This window comes from Natrix helvetica (assembly GCF_964273705.1).
Source record: "Natrix helvetica genome assembly, chromosome: 14".
NCBI lineage: Eukaryota > Metazoa > Chordata > Lepidosauria > Squamata > Natricidae > Natrix > Natrix helvetica.
Window position 1 is genome coordinate 9,192,164 of NC_138564.1, and position 15,479 is coordinate 9,207,642.

Below are 15,479 nucleotides of genomic sequence, written 5' to 3' on the forward strand. Positions count from 1 at the left end.
CCCCACCTGAATCAATCACTGTGGAACTGACTACCCGTCCAGATGCAACAATAATAGGTGGCTTCATCTTCGAGCAGAGCCCCAGTGATAGTCAAGGACATCACATTCCCTGATCTGGACCCTGAGAAGCGTTCTGGAACCCCCGATGCTCTGGTACTGGTTGCATAGATCAAAAGTCGAGGTTTATTCCCAGGGAACTGTTGGGCCCACCAAGGGTAGTTGCCATCCCCAAGATTCCCACCATCGTATCGACAAGATATGGTGACTGTGCCCCCAGGGGTCACAAATTCTGGGTCCTTCAGGTTCTGCAGTTGTTGAAGGCTGGGGCCTGAAAGAGAGCAAGACGTTGCTTGTTCAACGGGGGAACAAGAGGAGCACCAGAAATGGAAAACACAACTATGGAGCAGGGAAGCTTTTCTGAGGGTAGTTCTAGAAACACTTGTGCCTCCTGCTCAATGGATTTCTCTTACCAACAGAGATCAGGATGATGGAGAGAAGAAATGCCCGGGACATGATGGGACAATTCAATCGGCCAATCTCTTCTCTCAAGCCAATGGATTTCCCTTTTGCCTCCTCTCCTCCTCTCTTAAACCCCCAAAGGACAAGACAGGAGCCCCTCATGCAAATATTTTCCTCTTCAACTACCAACCCAGCCCTCTGGGTGTCAGATTAGAGAGGGGATGAGCAACTGCTAAGATGTCTCCTGTCTAAAACTATTATTTCCCTGCAGTGTGATGAAAAGGAAGAGACAAGAATTAGCAGTATAGCAGACTGAAGTCTATCTGGGGCTCTTTCCAAGAACCTGTTTTGATCTGCTTGAGTCTACAAAGCCATATTACAGAAAAATTGTATTTGGCTTCGGACAAACGTAGGATGGGTTGATGGAATGTATCCCACCTTCGTTGATTAATTCAGATGGTTCGAGGAGAGGAAATGTCCCTTCAAGACCAGCAGTCTAAAGCAAAAAAGGAGATATTGATGGTCTGTCCTCTGAGATTGCTGTTTATGTCTGGACGTTTCATCATCAGGCTAGGTGACACCTTCACGGGGACTTTGGTTGAAGGGCCTTGTTACAGTTCTTCACATCGCTTCTACTGATCTCATGTGGTCCATGGGTGGTGTGATTGGCTGATCATTAGATGTGATCTCTTGTGTTGTGTGACCTGTCGTATGACGAGTTGGTCATTGTGTGAGATGGTCACCAACTAAAGAGTTGGCCGGTGCCATTGTTGGTTGGTCATTTCTCCAGTTTCCAATTTACGGAGTTGGAAGGGGCCTTGTAGGTCATCTAGTCCCTATGGGTTTGTAGTCTGGTTTTAAATCAATGTCTCTGTTGGTAGATCTGTTGGTTGAATACCAGGCTTTGGTGAATTTACATGTGTAGCATATGATGGTGCATGAATATATTACATAGTGGCAGGCCTGTCTATCATTTCTAAAAAAAGAGGAGGGTCTTACTCCATTTGGGCATATGGACTAGGGCAGGTCATCAGTAATCCATGTGTTCATTTTTCTTAATTTCTGGGACATACCCTTGGAAGCAGAATTGTTGGACCTAACCATTTCCTTTCATCCGGCACTACCACACTTCTTCTGTGAATGCTCAGGGTCCTCCTCCCTCCCTTACCCTCAAGAAGGAGATGAGACAATTCAGAAGCCACATCTGGCCATGCTTTTGCTCAAACATGAAAGGGCACCAGCACCCCCTGCTGGCCACTGATATGGCCACATCTGCATCCTCCCCACCTGGTCTTCTCCTCAATTCGAATGTCCCCGGTCACAGGACATGGTCTGTTGCTTCTTGTTTCAGGCTGAAGAGGAAGAGAGGAGGTTTTTTGTCACACTTCCCCCTATGAATTCACCACTGTGGAACAGAGTGCCACCTGTGTTCCAGCTGCCACAGTAATAATTGGCCTCGTCTCCAGCCTCTGCGTTGGTGATGGTCAAAGTTCCTGTGGTTCCAGACTGGGTGGCAGTGAACCGATCGGGGATCCCTTCTCCCCTGCTACTGCAGCCTTTGCAGTGGACATACCGAGGGCCTTTTCCTGCTTTCTGTTGAAACCATTTAATGCTGTTAGTATTCGGGGTAGTGCAGGAAAGCGCAATTGTTCCACCCGGGGACACGGAGCTCGAGGGAGGTTGAGTCCATAATTGACCATCAATGCCTTTAGAAGAGAAAAAGACAGAAATACTCTGACTCTGATTCCTTTGCTCTTAGACATTTCCATGGGACCAAATTCTTATGACAATGACAGCCAAATCCTCTCTTGGCCCAGGAAAACTTTACCTGTGCAGTAGGCGAGGAATGCAAGGGAGACCACAGCCCAACCCATGGTCAACTTTGGCAACAAATATCCTTCTAGGGGAGGCAATTCTAACCTCCTTCTCCTCCTTTCCTTTCCTTAAATGCCTCTGCTTGGCCTCTTCATGCAAATGAGATCTGCACCAATTGGTTCTACTAGAATATTTTATTCCCCCAAAGCATTCTGAGGTCTTCTACTTTAGCCAATGACCAGAGGACAGATTTGCATAAAGATCTGAAATTCGGGTGACTTAAAAGCTCCCATTTAAATCTGACCGCATTATTGGGGATCAGGGAACCTTCCATGTTTCATCAAATATCCTACTTTTTACATGAATGGGACAAGGAAATGCTTCCATGGAAATGTAACTATGAAATTCTATTCATCTACATAACACGTAAGGGATAAAACACAATTATAGAACAACTGGCTAGCTAACTGGATAGATAGATAGATAGATAGATAGATAGATAGATAGATAGATAGATAGATGGATGGATGGATGGATGGATGGATGGATGGATGGATGGATGGATGGATGGATGGATGGATGGATGGATGGATGGATGGATGGATGGATGGATAGATAGATAGATAGATAGATAGATAGAAAGATAGATGATAGATAGATAGATAGATAGATAGATAGATAGATAGATAGATAGATGAGAGAGAGAGAGAGAGGGATAGAGAAAGAGAAAGAGAGAGAGATTCAAAAAGCAATGAATAACACAACAAATTACTAGAGATGGCTTGGATGATAAGGGACACTTTTGAATGACCAATATCTATGATGATTGTTTTTCGAAATACTAGCACAGCACTTTGTAAAGGACCCATTTTCAAGAATTTCATAATATCTACACAAATGTGGATCCATATCAAACATCCCTAAGTTATAAAGGAGGAAGGGGGAAAGGATGAAAGCTTAAACACCGGGTAGAGCTGGTCCTTCTCAATGAAGGACACATGGTTGCGATAGACGTATCCACTTGTCTTAAATCAACCAAAATTGGATGGTTCTTGGATTGGATGATGGAGAAGGACAAAAACCAACACTGGGTTTGAGCCCTAATGCCTTTTCTCTAAATGCAATGACAACACCCTTCAAATGCCAGGAGTTTTCTAGACTCCCAGAGTGACACGAGGCCAAGAAAACGCCTGTAGACTCCAATTGAGGAATGTAAGAAAAATAGAAAGAAAAGACATAAATAACAGCTGGACTTTCTAAATGGAGATGACCTGGATGGGATGCCCTTGTCCACTGATTTTCTATCAACCCAAAGTCCACCTTTCTTTCTTCCTGTCAAATGTCACTTCTGCACGCAGGGCAATTTAAAAAAAGAGAAATTGAAATGAACCCAGGGGGAGGTTTTTGTCTCACTTCCCCACCTGAATCAATCGCTGTGGAACTGACTACCCGTCCAGACACAACAATAATAGGTGGCTTCGTCTTCAAGCAGAGCCCCAGTGATAGTCAAGGACATCACATTCCCTGATCGGGACCCGGAGAAACGGGCTGGAACCCCCGATGGTCTGGAACTGGTTGTATAGATTAAAGCTCGAGGTTTATTCCCAGGGAACTGCTGGGCCCACCAAGGGTAGTTGCCATCCCCAAGATTCCCACCATCGTATCGACAAGATATGGTGACTGTGCCCCCGGGGGTCACAAATACTGGGTCCTTCAGGTTCTGAAGTTGTTGAAGGCTGGGGCCTGAAAGAGAGCAAGATGTTGCTTGTTCAACAGAGGGTCAAGAGGAGCACCACAAATGGAAAACCAACAATGGAGCAAGGAAGCTTTTCTGAGGGTAGTTCTAGAAAGACTTGTGCCTCCTGCTCAATGGATTTCTCTTACCAACAGAGATCAGGACGATGGAGAGAAGAAATGCCCGGGACATGGTGGGACAACTCAATCGGCCAATCTCTTCTTTCAAGAGAATGGATTTCCCCCTTCCCTCCTCTCCACCTCTCTTAAACCCCCAAAGGACAAGAGAGGACCCCCTCATGCAAATAATTTCCTCTTCAACTACCAACCCAGCCCTCTGGGTGTCAGATTAGAGTGGGGATGAGCAACTGCTAAGATGTCTCCTGTCTAAAACTATTATTACCCTGCAGTGTGATGAAAAGAAAGAGACAAGAATTAGATGTTTAGTAGATTGAAGTCTATCTTTCTAAGAACCTGTTTTGATCTGCTTGAGTCTACAAAGCCATATTACAGGAAAATTGTATTTGGCTTTGGACAAAACGTGGGATGGGTTGATGGAGCGTATCCCACCTTCATTGATTAATTCAGATGGTTCAAGGAGAGGAAATGTCCCTTCAAGACCAGCAGTCTAAGGCAAAAGAGGAGGTATTGATGGTCTGTCCTCTGAGATTGCTGTTTATGTCTGGATGTTTCATCATCAGGCTAGGTGACACCCTTCAGTGGGACTTTGGTTGAAGGGTCTTGTTACAGTTCTTCACATTGCTTCTACTGATCTCATGTGGTCCATCGGTGGTGTGATTGGCTGATCATTAGATGTGATCTCTTGTGTTGTGTGACCTGTCGTGTGATTGGTTGATCATTGTGTGAGATGGTCACCAACTAAAGAGGTGGTTAGTGCCATCATTGGTTGGTCACTTCGCAGTTTCAGATTAGCAGAGTTGGAAGGAGCCTTGTGGGTCATCTAGTCCAACCCCCAGCCCACTTGATTGAAATGGCTCCCTCTGGGTTTGTAGCCTGGTTCCAAAATGATGTGTTTGTTGGTAGATCCATCAGTTGGATAAGTACCTCGATGAATTTACATTTGTGGCGTCTGATGGCGCATGAATTCATCACATAGTGGCACATGTGTCCATCATTTCTAAAAAGATGGGAGTCTTACTTCATTTGGGCATATGGACCAGGGCAGGTCATCAGTAATCCATATATTCATTATATGGGTTCTTATTTCTTAACCCTTGGAAGCAGAATTGTTGGATCTAACCATTTCCTTACTTATTACATTCACTTATTCTGTGAATGCTCAGTGTCCTCCACCCTCCCTTACCCTCAAGAAGGAGATGAGACAATTCAGAAGCCACATCTGGCCATGCTTTTGCTCAAACATAAAAGGGCTCCAGCACCCCCTGCTGGACACTGATATTGCAACATCTGCAGATCCTCCCCTGGGCAGAAGAAAGGCATCGTTTCTCATCCTTTGAAGACCATCATCATCCTTCTCCTTATCTATGAGAGGAAGGACCAAAAAAAGAGGATGTGTTGGGGGGAAAACAAGAAAGGAACAAAACGTGTCATCTTTATTCATTCTCTTACAGAAGATGTCCCAAAGCCCCCCTTAATGTTTTTAACCCTTTGATTTCAGGTAGAGAATACATGTATCTTTGAGGCATCATGCTTGTTTGTGCTTGTAAGAAGCCTGACTTCCATGGGGTGGAGGTACCCATTCATCAGAAGAGTTTCTATTTTTTCAGTGGCCTGTTCGTTTCTCCCGGTAAGAACATTTAAGCACGTCATCTGTGAAGCTCATCATTTAATCCAGGAGAACCACATTGTGAGTGGACCAATCCTTACTAAGCGTTCATCCTTAACATCCTCTAACCTTGACCCAAACTTGCCCCAGTGGCCACTTTTTAGCCTGTATCTTCCTAAAGTCCCTTTTATCCCCTCTCCAGTCAAGTGTTGATGCACTTGTAGCTTCTCTCCAATTTTACCTCTTATCTTTTGATAGTTTTTACTCAAACCATGAGGGACTGAGATTGTGGGTCTGTGGGCTTTCTCTTTCCAATTCCTGTATTCCTCACCCCTCTTCATAGGGACAGAGAGACTTCTTTGCAGAGGGGAATGAACCTGCAGAAGTTTTTCTCCTGTTTCTTCATCTCTAGTTTCCACGGTCACCGGTCAAAGTAGTTGCTTCTGGTTTCAGGCTGAAGAGGCAGAGAGGAGGTTTTTCTCACACTTCCCCATAAGAATTCACCACTGTGCAGTCCATTGACTGTACTGCTCCAGCAGCCACAGTAATAATCGGCTTCGTCTCCAGCCTGCGCATTGGTGATGGTCAAAGTTCCTGTAGTCCCAGATCTGGTGGCCGTGAACCGATTTGGGATCCCTTCTCCCCTGTTGCAGACCTTACAGTGGACAAAACGGGGGGCTCCTCCTGCTTTCTGTTGAAACCAGTAGATGTTGTTAGTACTCTGGGTTGTGCAGGAGATTGTAACGGTTCCACCCAGGGACACGGAGCTGGAGGGAGGCTGAGTCCAAGCGGACTGACCATTGATGCCTTTAGATAAAGGGGGGATGGAGGGAGGGAAAGAGGGAGGGGAGAAGAATAAAGAAATACTGTTAAACTGATGCACCTTCGTTCACTCGGAGCCATTTCCAACTTCTTATGAGAATCACAGCCAAATCCTCTCTTGGCCCAGGAAAACTTTACCTGTGCAGTAAGTGAGGAGCACAAGGAAGACCACAGCCCAACCCATGGTCAACTTTGGCAAGGAATGTCCTTCTAGGGAAGACAATTCTAACCTCCTTCTCCTCCTTTCCTTTCCTTAAATGCCCCTTGCGTTCGCCTTTCATGCAAATGAGATCTTCATTCATTGGTTCTACTGGACTATTTTATTCCCCAGAATCATGATGTTGTTTTCTAGTTAAGTCAATGAACACCAGAGAGATTTGCATATATCAGATTTGCAACCAGGGAGGGGGGAAATGTCTGTGGAGATTCTAAGTTATCTGGGTCAGATGTTTTTTCAAAAAACAACTAGACTGTTTTTCCAAGAAGAAAGGAGGAGAAGGAGGAGAAGGAGACAGTATACAGAGTTATTACAAAATGAAATTAGGAGCAGTTCCAGCAGTAGTAGTAGTAACAGTACTAGTAGTGTTTGTAGCAGTGAGAGTAGAAGCCGAAGCAGGAGGCGAGGACATAATAGAGATAGAAAGCATTGTGAATATTGAAAAGGATTAACAGCTGTTCAGCTTTAAATGGGAGGAATGTCAGGGTAATGATGATTTAATAGCTGACCAGATGCTATAATGATGATGCAACGTTAGGAATGAATCAGCAGGGTTATTTGACTGTTACCACTTTAAGAGTCTGTATTATAAAAGAGGCCCTGCTGGGCATATCTCTCTCCCCATGTATTCTTCCCTGCTGTAGCTGCTGATTGATTGTTTGACCTTTGCCCAGTATGTGTATGTATATATTCTTTGATAAAACCATTATTTAAATACAAACCTCTGTTTACTGTATTTGCTCCTGGGTTGTCTCATATAGTCACACTGTGCGCACTCTGACATTATCAAAATGCCCTAAGATTTCAGTAAGGAACAAAAAAAAAAAGCCAAAATGTAAGTGGAGCGGGACTTTCTGAGGGAAGATTGTTTGGATAGGATGGTCTTCTCCTCTTGCCTTATATCGACCACAATTCTACATTTGTCCTTGCATCACATTTCACTGAGGCAGGCAGAACAAAAAATGGGGGCGGGGGATGAAGTGTTTTTGTCTCACTTCCTCTTCTGAACAAACCACTGTGGAACTGATCGCCTGACCAGACACAACAATAATAGGTGGCTTCATCTTCAACTAGAGCTCCAGTGATAGTCAAGGACATCATGTTTCCTGATCTGGACCCGGAGAAACGTTCTGGAACGCCTGGTGGTCTGGAAGTGGTATAAGAGATCACTCCTCGATGTTGATGCTCAGCCATCTCCTGGGTCCACAAAGGGTAGTGGCCATCCCCAAGATTCCCACCATTGTATTGACAAGATATGGTGACTGTGCCCCCAGCTGCGACAAATTCTATGTCCTTCAAGGTCTGCAGTTGTTGAAGGCTGGGACCTGAAAGAGAGCAAGACGTTGCTTGTTCAATGGAGGGTCAAGAATGGCCAACTCAACCGTCCACCAAGGAGGTTCTTCCAAGTTTAGTTCTAGAAAGGGTTGAAATCCAAAGGGATTTCTCTTACCAACAGAGATCAGGACTATGGAGAGAAGAAGTGCCTGGATCATGGTGGGAGAACTCAATGGACGAATCCCTTCTCTAAACCAAGTGGATTTCCCACTCACCTCCTCCCCACCTCTCCTAAATCCCCAAAAGACAAGAGAGGACCTCCTCATGCAAATGTCTTTGCTCTTCAACTACCAACCCAACTCTCTGGGAGGCTGATTAGAGAGGAAAGGAAGAATCTGCTAAGATATGACTGAGTGTCTGAGAGGATGAGCAACTGCTAGGATGTATCTGGTCTAAAATTAATAATTTCTTGAAGCAGGAGGAAAGGAAGAGGCAAGAATGAGCTATTTGATAGATTGAAGACTGTCCGGCATTCATTCCATGAACCTGTTTTTGAGTTTACGAAGCCATATTACACAAAAAGGTACCTGCATTTGGAAAAATATGAGATGTGTTGGAGGAATGTATCTCACACTCATTGATTCATTCTCATGGTTCAAGGGAGAGGAAATGTCTCTTCAAGACCACCAGTCTAAGGAAAAAGAAGAGAGCTGGACTTCAGTTGGACATAAGAGTTTAAGACAGGTCATAAGCAATCCTCATATTTGGTTTTCTTAATTTTTGGAACAAGGCACTGGGAGCAGGGCTGGTGGACATAAACCTCACCCGTTCATCCTGCATATTTCACCTGTTCTGTGGGGATCAGTGCCCTCCTCCTCCTCCGTTACTCTGGAGGAAGAGACCAGATTTTGCAGGAGCCACATCTGCCCACCCTTTTGTTTAAGTCATTTTTTGAGAACCATGAAAGCAGCAGCCTCTACGGGCTACTGATATTGCACCATCTGCATTATCTCCACCTGGACTGAGGACATTTGCCATCCTTTAAGGACCATCATCTTCCTTCTCCTGCATTCTCCAAAGAGTTAAGCTACCTGCTTTCAGAAGGTGTCAGTCCTGAAAGAAGCTCATAGTGTTGGTTTCATCCTTGTCTGTTTCGCCTGAACCAGGTAGGGGTTGCTAGACAAATGGCCTCGTTTGGCAAAGGAAGACGGATCTGTCTAGGATTTCTGTTTCTTGGATTCATACGGAACGAAGATCAAATTATACGGTTTGTTCTGATCCTCTGAGGATGGTTGAGGAAGCCTCTTCTCCTAATGCCCAAAGCTAGTTAATCCCAGAATAACAAAAATAACAAGCTCGAAGAGACCTTGGAGGTCTTCCAGTCCAACCCCCTGCTCAAGTAGGAAATCCTGTACCATTTCATATAGCTGGTTGTCCAATCTATTCTTAAAAACCTCCAGTGATGGAGCATTCCACAACTTCTGGAGCCAAGTCGTTCCACTGATTAATTGTCCTCACTGTTAGGGGGTTTCTCCTTAGTTCTAGGTTGCTTCTCTCCTTGATTAGTTTCCATCAAACTAGTTACAGGTTGCTTTCAGGAAGTGAGGGGAGCCAGATGTCAACGCTTAAAGTGTTTCCATGACTACTATCAACTTGAGAAGGGGGGAGAAATGCCATGCATAGTTTTGGCCAGAGTAAATGTCTCATATTTCTGTACTGGGATGTGAATGCATATGGCCAGAACCCTGCCCTAACGTCCTGTTGGAGAAGGTGATTGATGACCTCAGCCAGAGGGGAGGGGGCACAGGGGTAAAGTTCAGATGCCATTAAGTGGGATTTAGTTTTGGCTACACAGAAGTCCGTGCCAAGATGTTAGTCCTAATAAATGAATGGGTTTTTTTTTAACTTTTTCTCGGGGCTCGTAAATTAATTAGGCCAACTCTTGGAAACTTCACATCCTTAAGTAAAGAACAGGAAAAAAATAAAACCGTAAATATGATGAGTATCTGGTCTTTCTGAATGAAGATTACTTGGATAGGATGATTTTTCCCTCTTGCCTTATAACAACCAAAATTACACATTGTCCCTTCTTGTCAAATTTCACTGATGCACCCAGGACAAAAACAAAATAAAGGAAAGGAAATGAAGAGAAGGGTTTTTGTCTCAGTTCCCCACCTGAATCAATCGCTGTGGAACTGACTACCCGTCCAGATGCAACAATAATAGGTGGCTTCATCTTCGAGCAGAGCCCCAGTGATAGTCAAGGACATCACATTCCCTGATCTGGACCCTGAGAAGCGTTCTGGAACCCCCGATGGTCTGGTACTGGTTCCATAAATCAAAGTTTGAGGTTGTTGCCCAGGTATCTGCTGTGACCACCAAGGGTGGTTGCCATCCCCAAGACTTCCACCATCGTATCGACAAGATATGGTGACTGTGCCCCCAGGGGTCACAAATTCTGGGTCCTTCAGGTTCTGCAGTTGTTGAAGGCTGGGGCCTGAAAGAAAGCAAGACATTGCTTGTTCAACAGAGGCTCAAGAGGACCATCAAGAATGGCAGTTATCTATCAAGGAGGTTCTTCTGAGTTCTAGAAAGTGTTGTGCCTCCTTCCAAAGGGATTCCCCTTACCAACAGAGAATAGGATGATGGAGAGAAGAAGCGCCTGGGTCATGGTGGGACAACTCAATGGGACAATCTCTTCTCTAAAGCGAATGGATTTCCTCCTTGACTCCTCTCCGCCTCTCTTAAACCCCCAAGGAACAAGAGAGAACCTCCTCATGCAAATGTCTTTCTCTTCAACTACCAACCCAACCCTTTGGGAGGCTGATTAGAGAGGAAAGGAAGAAGCTGCTAAGATATGACTTGTTGAAAAGCAATATTTCTGGTCGTAAGGAGCAGAGGACGAGGCAAAACTTAGTCTTTGAATACCTTGAAGGATTTTTGGAAGGCGTTCCATGAATTTCTTTTGACCTGCAGGAGTTAATGAAAAGGTATCACAGAAAGCAATGCTTCGGAGCGTACGTGGGATGGTTTGGGACTACCAACAGCAAGCTCCTTGACTAATTCTAACCAAGGATGGTTCAAAAATAGGAAAAAGAGGGGAACCACTCACCAATTGGAGATATAAAGTAGGGCAGTTAATAAACAATCTCCTTATTGGTTTTTTTAAAAAATTTGAAACGTGCCACCAGGAGTAGAGTTGGGACTAAACATTTTCTTTTATCCTGCATATTTCTCATGTTTTTGTTCTGACCTGGGCTTCCTGATGCAGTAAAAAAAAACGCACGCTTAGTCCCCAAAACCCCTCTTTTTATTTCAAAGGCTGTGGATTATGTTCATTCACATGAGTCCCAAATAGTTGGAAAGAGTCCTACAGTAGGCTGCCAAAGTCCTTCAGGATAAGACTGATAAGCACCCACCTTTATCTTCCTTGAAACGCTGCCGAAGACCTAACGGGCAATTTGCTTGGCAAGGCCACACAGAGCAAAGAGTCCAAACGGAGTTTCAGAATTAAACCAGCATGAACCAAGTTGCTTCCAGCAAAGGCTCACATGCCTTTGCTCCTCCTTTATGTCCTATGGGAGGGGCCAATCTCCTCCAAGCCTTACTCCCAACTCGTCCCTTTTGTTTTAACTGTTCTTGCCTTCTGGCAGCTCTGCGCATCCGTGCACTGGGAACAGGCTCCAGCTGTTCGTCTGCCTCACTGATGTCTGACTCCGAAGGCAGCTGATAACCGTCAGACGGCTGTGGCCCCCTCTCTGCCTCGGACACAGAGCCCTCGTCAGAGCCTTCCCCAGACTCCAGGACTGGCCCAGGTTCCTCCCCAACCTCCTCACTGTCCAACTTTGTTGCTAGCTCCACAGGCTGCCAGTGGACCACAACAATTCTGTGAGGGATCATGCCTCCCTCCCTCCCTTACTCTAGAGGAAAAGTCTGGACTTTGAAGGAGCCACATCTGTTATCCTTTTGCTTAAGTTATTGTTGTAGTTTTGGAAAAAACATGAAAGGGCACCAGCAGCCCCTACAGGCCGCTGATGTTGCAACATCTGCACTATCCCCATCTGGGCTGAAGAAATGCAGCATTTATGGTCCTTCAAGAACCATAGTCCTCGTCCTCTTCAAACGTCAGAGGTAAGGCAGACAAAAGAAAAGAATGAGATGAAAAAGGACAAGGAGGGAAGAAATGTGCCTTCTTTATTACTTCTCCTACAGAGGATGACACCAAGAATCGCCGGCGGATTTTAATACTTCGATTTGAAGAAAGAAATTTAGGTAGAGATTATCTAGACATCTGGAATATTGTGCTGGTGTGTGCTTGCCCTTCTCAACCTTAATGGTTTCAATGCAACTCATTTAACAATTGCAGTGGTTAAGTAGCAAATTGATACAGTAAGTGGGCTGCCCTGAATCTTTGGGCCTTCTTTGCCATAGTTGTTAAACGATTTACTGCAGTTGTTACTTGAATCTCATGGTTGCGAAAATGAAGCTGGTTTCCCCCCCTCCCATTGACTTGGTTTGTTGGAAACCAGTGGAGAAGGACCCAGTGGCTGATCACATGACTCCAGGATGCTAGAACCATCCAAAATAAGTGTCCTGACGGTGTGCAATTCTTTTGTAAAACCATCTGCAACCTATGTTGAGTGAAGCATTCAAGGAAGTCTGAGACTCCTTCTGGTTTTTGTCACAGTTCCCCATCAAGTGCAATCACTGTGCTCTGATTATTGCCATCACTAGTCAAACAGTAATAGTCAGCCTCGTCTTCTGGTTGAACGTTGGAGATGGTCAAAGTGGCTGAATTGGCGGAAGAATCATAAGAACCAGAAAACCGCTCAGGGATTCCGGAAGGTCTTGTAGAAAACTCATAGATCACTGCTAGGGGTTTAGTGCCAGGTTTCTGTTGATACCAGCTCACATAGTAGCCACTAATGCTGCCACCTCCCCTGGTACAGGTGACCCTGACTGTTCCTCCAGGGGATACCGACAGAGAAGCTGGTTGAGTCATGGTGAACTGGGCCAAGGCACCTGCAGGGGGAAGAAAAGGGATAAAATGCATCTAAGATGCCGTAAGAGAGAAACGTTTTAATCCAACTGAAAGAAAAGAGAAACGGGACGAGGAGAAGGGAATAATTCTAGAAATGTAGAAATCTTCCAAGGAAGAGGAGAAGATGCTTGATCTTTGCCAGTCAACGGGATACTTTACCAGTGAAGTATGTGAGGAGGAAGAGGAGGAAGAGAAACAGTTGGGCCATGGCAGAGAAATGGGCAAGGACTGATCTTCTGAAACCAAAGTTCCTTCTAGGTGGAGCTCTTCTCCTCACCCTTAAGTTGAGCTGCAAGAAAGAGAGGCTGCAAAGGCATGCAAATACTCTTCCTCTTTCTCGCTTTTAAAGCCTCTAGATCTATTTCCAGGATAAGAGCAAGAGGTGATTGGCAGGAGATTTCATTGGTGAGTTTCCACTGAAGGATAAAGGAGGAAGGGTAGAGGCTTCAACTCCATCTCTCTTCCTATAACAACCAGAATTGACATCCAGTGGGGTTTGGGGGATGAAATGTGTCAGCTGATTTCCCCCCCCCCCCCAATTCAGGGAAGTTACCTGACTTTGAGGTTAGTGCAGGGTGAGCTAAAACCAAATGGGTGGGCTTCACCTCAAACACACTGACCCCTCCCCAGATTCAATTCAGCATGTGGTCATCTCCATTAAGGGACCTGATTCCTTGTGTTGAATGTACACCTTCTCTACAGGTAATCCTCAATTTCTGACCACAATTGAAGCCAGAATTTATGTGGCTATTATTAAACGTTGAACTCCTCTTACAAAGAGATATCTTACTAGTGGAGTAGGGAAGGAGGAAGAACCCAAGGAGAAACATTTGGACCTTGGCAGAGAAGTGGGCAACAATTAAAACTGTGATCTTCCTTTGGGATTCCCAGATTCCAGCATGTTGGAATCTAAGCAAAGGATCTGATGGGCAGGTGGATCATTGGAAGGAGGTGGTCTCTGCATTAAACTGCCCCCCCCATGCCATGAAAGCTTTAGAAGGAGGACTAGCATCTTGGATGGCACCTAGAAGAATATGGGGAGCTACTGCAGTTGCTCCCCCCAATTCAGGGAAGTGACCTGACTTTGAGGTTAGTGTGCTAAAAGCAAAGGGATGGGCTTCCCCCCCAAACACATTAACCCCACCCCAAGTTCAACTAAGCATGTGATCATCTCCATCAAGGGACCTGATTCCTTGTGTTGAATGCACACCTTCTCTACAGGTAGTCCTCAATTTATGACACATCTGAAACCATCAAGGAGGTTGTTACACGAGTCACATCCAATTCTACGACCGTCCTTGCCACAGTTGTTAAGCAAATCCCTACATTTGTTAAGGGAATCTTGGTTCCCCCAATGATATTCTTTGTAGAATGCTAGCTGGGGAGCTGATGGGAGGCGATGACATGAAAAGAGGATGCTGAAACTGTAGAAAATACACTTCCTGGATGCGTGCCATTCTTTTGTAAAACCACCTGCAACCAATGTTGAGCGAAGCCTTCAAGGAAGGCTGAGACACCTTCTGGTTATTGTCACAGTTCCCCATAAGGTGGAATCACTGTGCACTGAACACTGCTGTCATAAGACAAACAGTAATAATCAGCCTCATCTTCTGGTTGAACATTGGAGATGGTCAAAGTGGCCGAATTGGAGGAAGAATCATAAGAACCCGAAAACCGCTCAGGGATTCCAGAAGGTCTCTCACTAAATTTATAGATCACTGCTAGGGGTTTAGTCCCAGGTTTCTGTTGATACCAGCTCACATAGTAGCTACTAATGCTGCCACCTTCCCTGGTACAGGTGACCCTGACTGTTTCTCCAGGGGATACCGACAGAGAAGCTGGTTGAGTCATGGTGAACTGGGCCAAGGCACCTGCAGGGGGACGAAAAGGGATAAAATGCATCTAAGATGCCATAAGAGATAAACATTTAATTCAACTGAAAGAAAAGAGAAACAGAACGAGGAGAAGGGAAGAATTCTAGAAATGTAGAAATGTTCCAAGGAAGAGAAGAAGATGCTTGATCTTTGCCAGTCAACGGGATACTTTACCATTGAAGAAGGTGAGGAGGAAGAGGAGGAAGAGAAATGGTTGGGCCATGGCAGAGAAATGGGCAAGGACTGATCTTCTGAAACCAAAGTTCCTTCTAGGTGGAGCTCTTCTCCTCACCCTTAAGTTGAGCTGCAAGAAAGAGAGGCTGCAAAGGCATGCAAATACGCTTCCTCTTTCTCGCTTTTAAAGCCTCTAGATCTATTTCCAGGACAAGAGCAAGAGGTGATTGGCAGGAGATTTCATTGGTGAGTCTTCGCTGAAGGAGAAAGGAGGAAGGGTAGAGGCTCCCACTCCATCTCTCTTCCTATAACAACCAGAAT

At 45.1% G+C, this 15,479-nt stretch overlaps 1 gene segment (V, D, J or C); it reads right to left on the reverse strand.

Moving 5' to 3' along the window:
- The window catches only part of LOC309399270 (immunoglobulin lambda-1 light chain-like), a 205,068-nt gene extending 189,828 nt beyond the window's left edge, over positions 1-15,240 (reverse strand). Inside the window, exons 1-2 of the V gene segment in view lie at positions 15,159-15,240; positions 12,784-13,091 (exon numbers count right to left, since the gene is read on the reverse strand).
- Between the last annotated feature and the right edge of the window lie 239 nt (positions 15,241-15,479).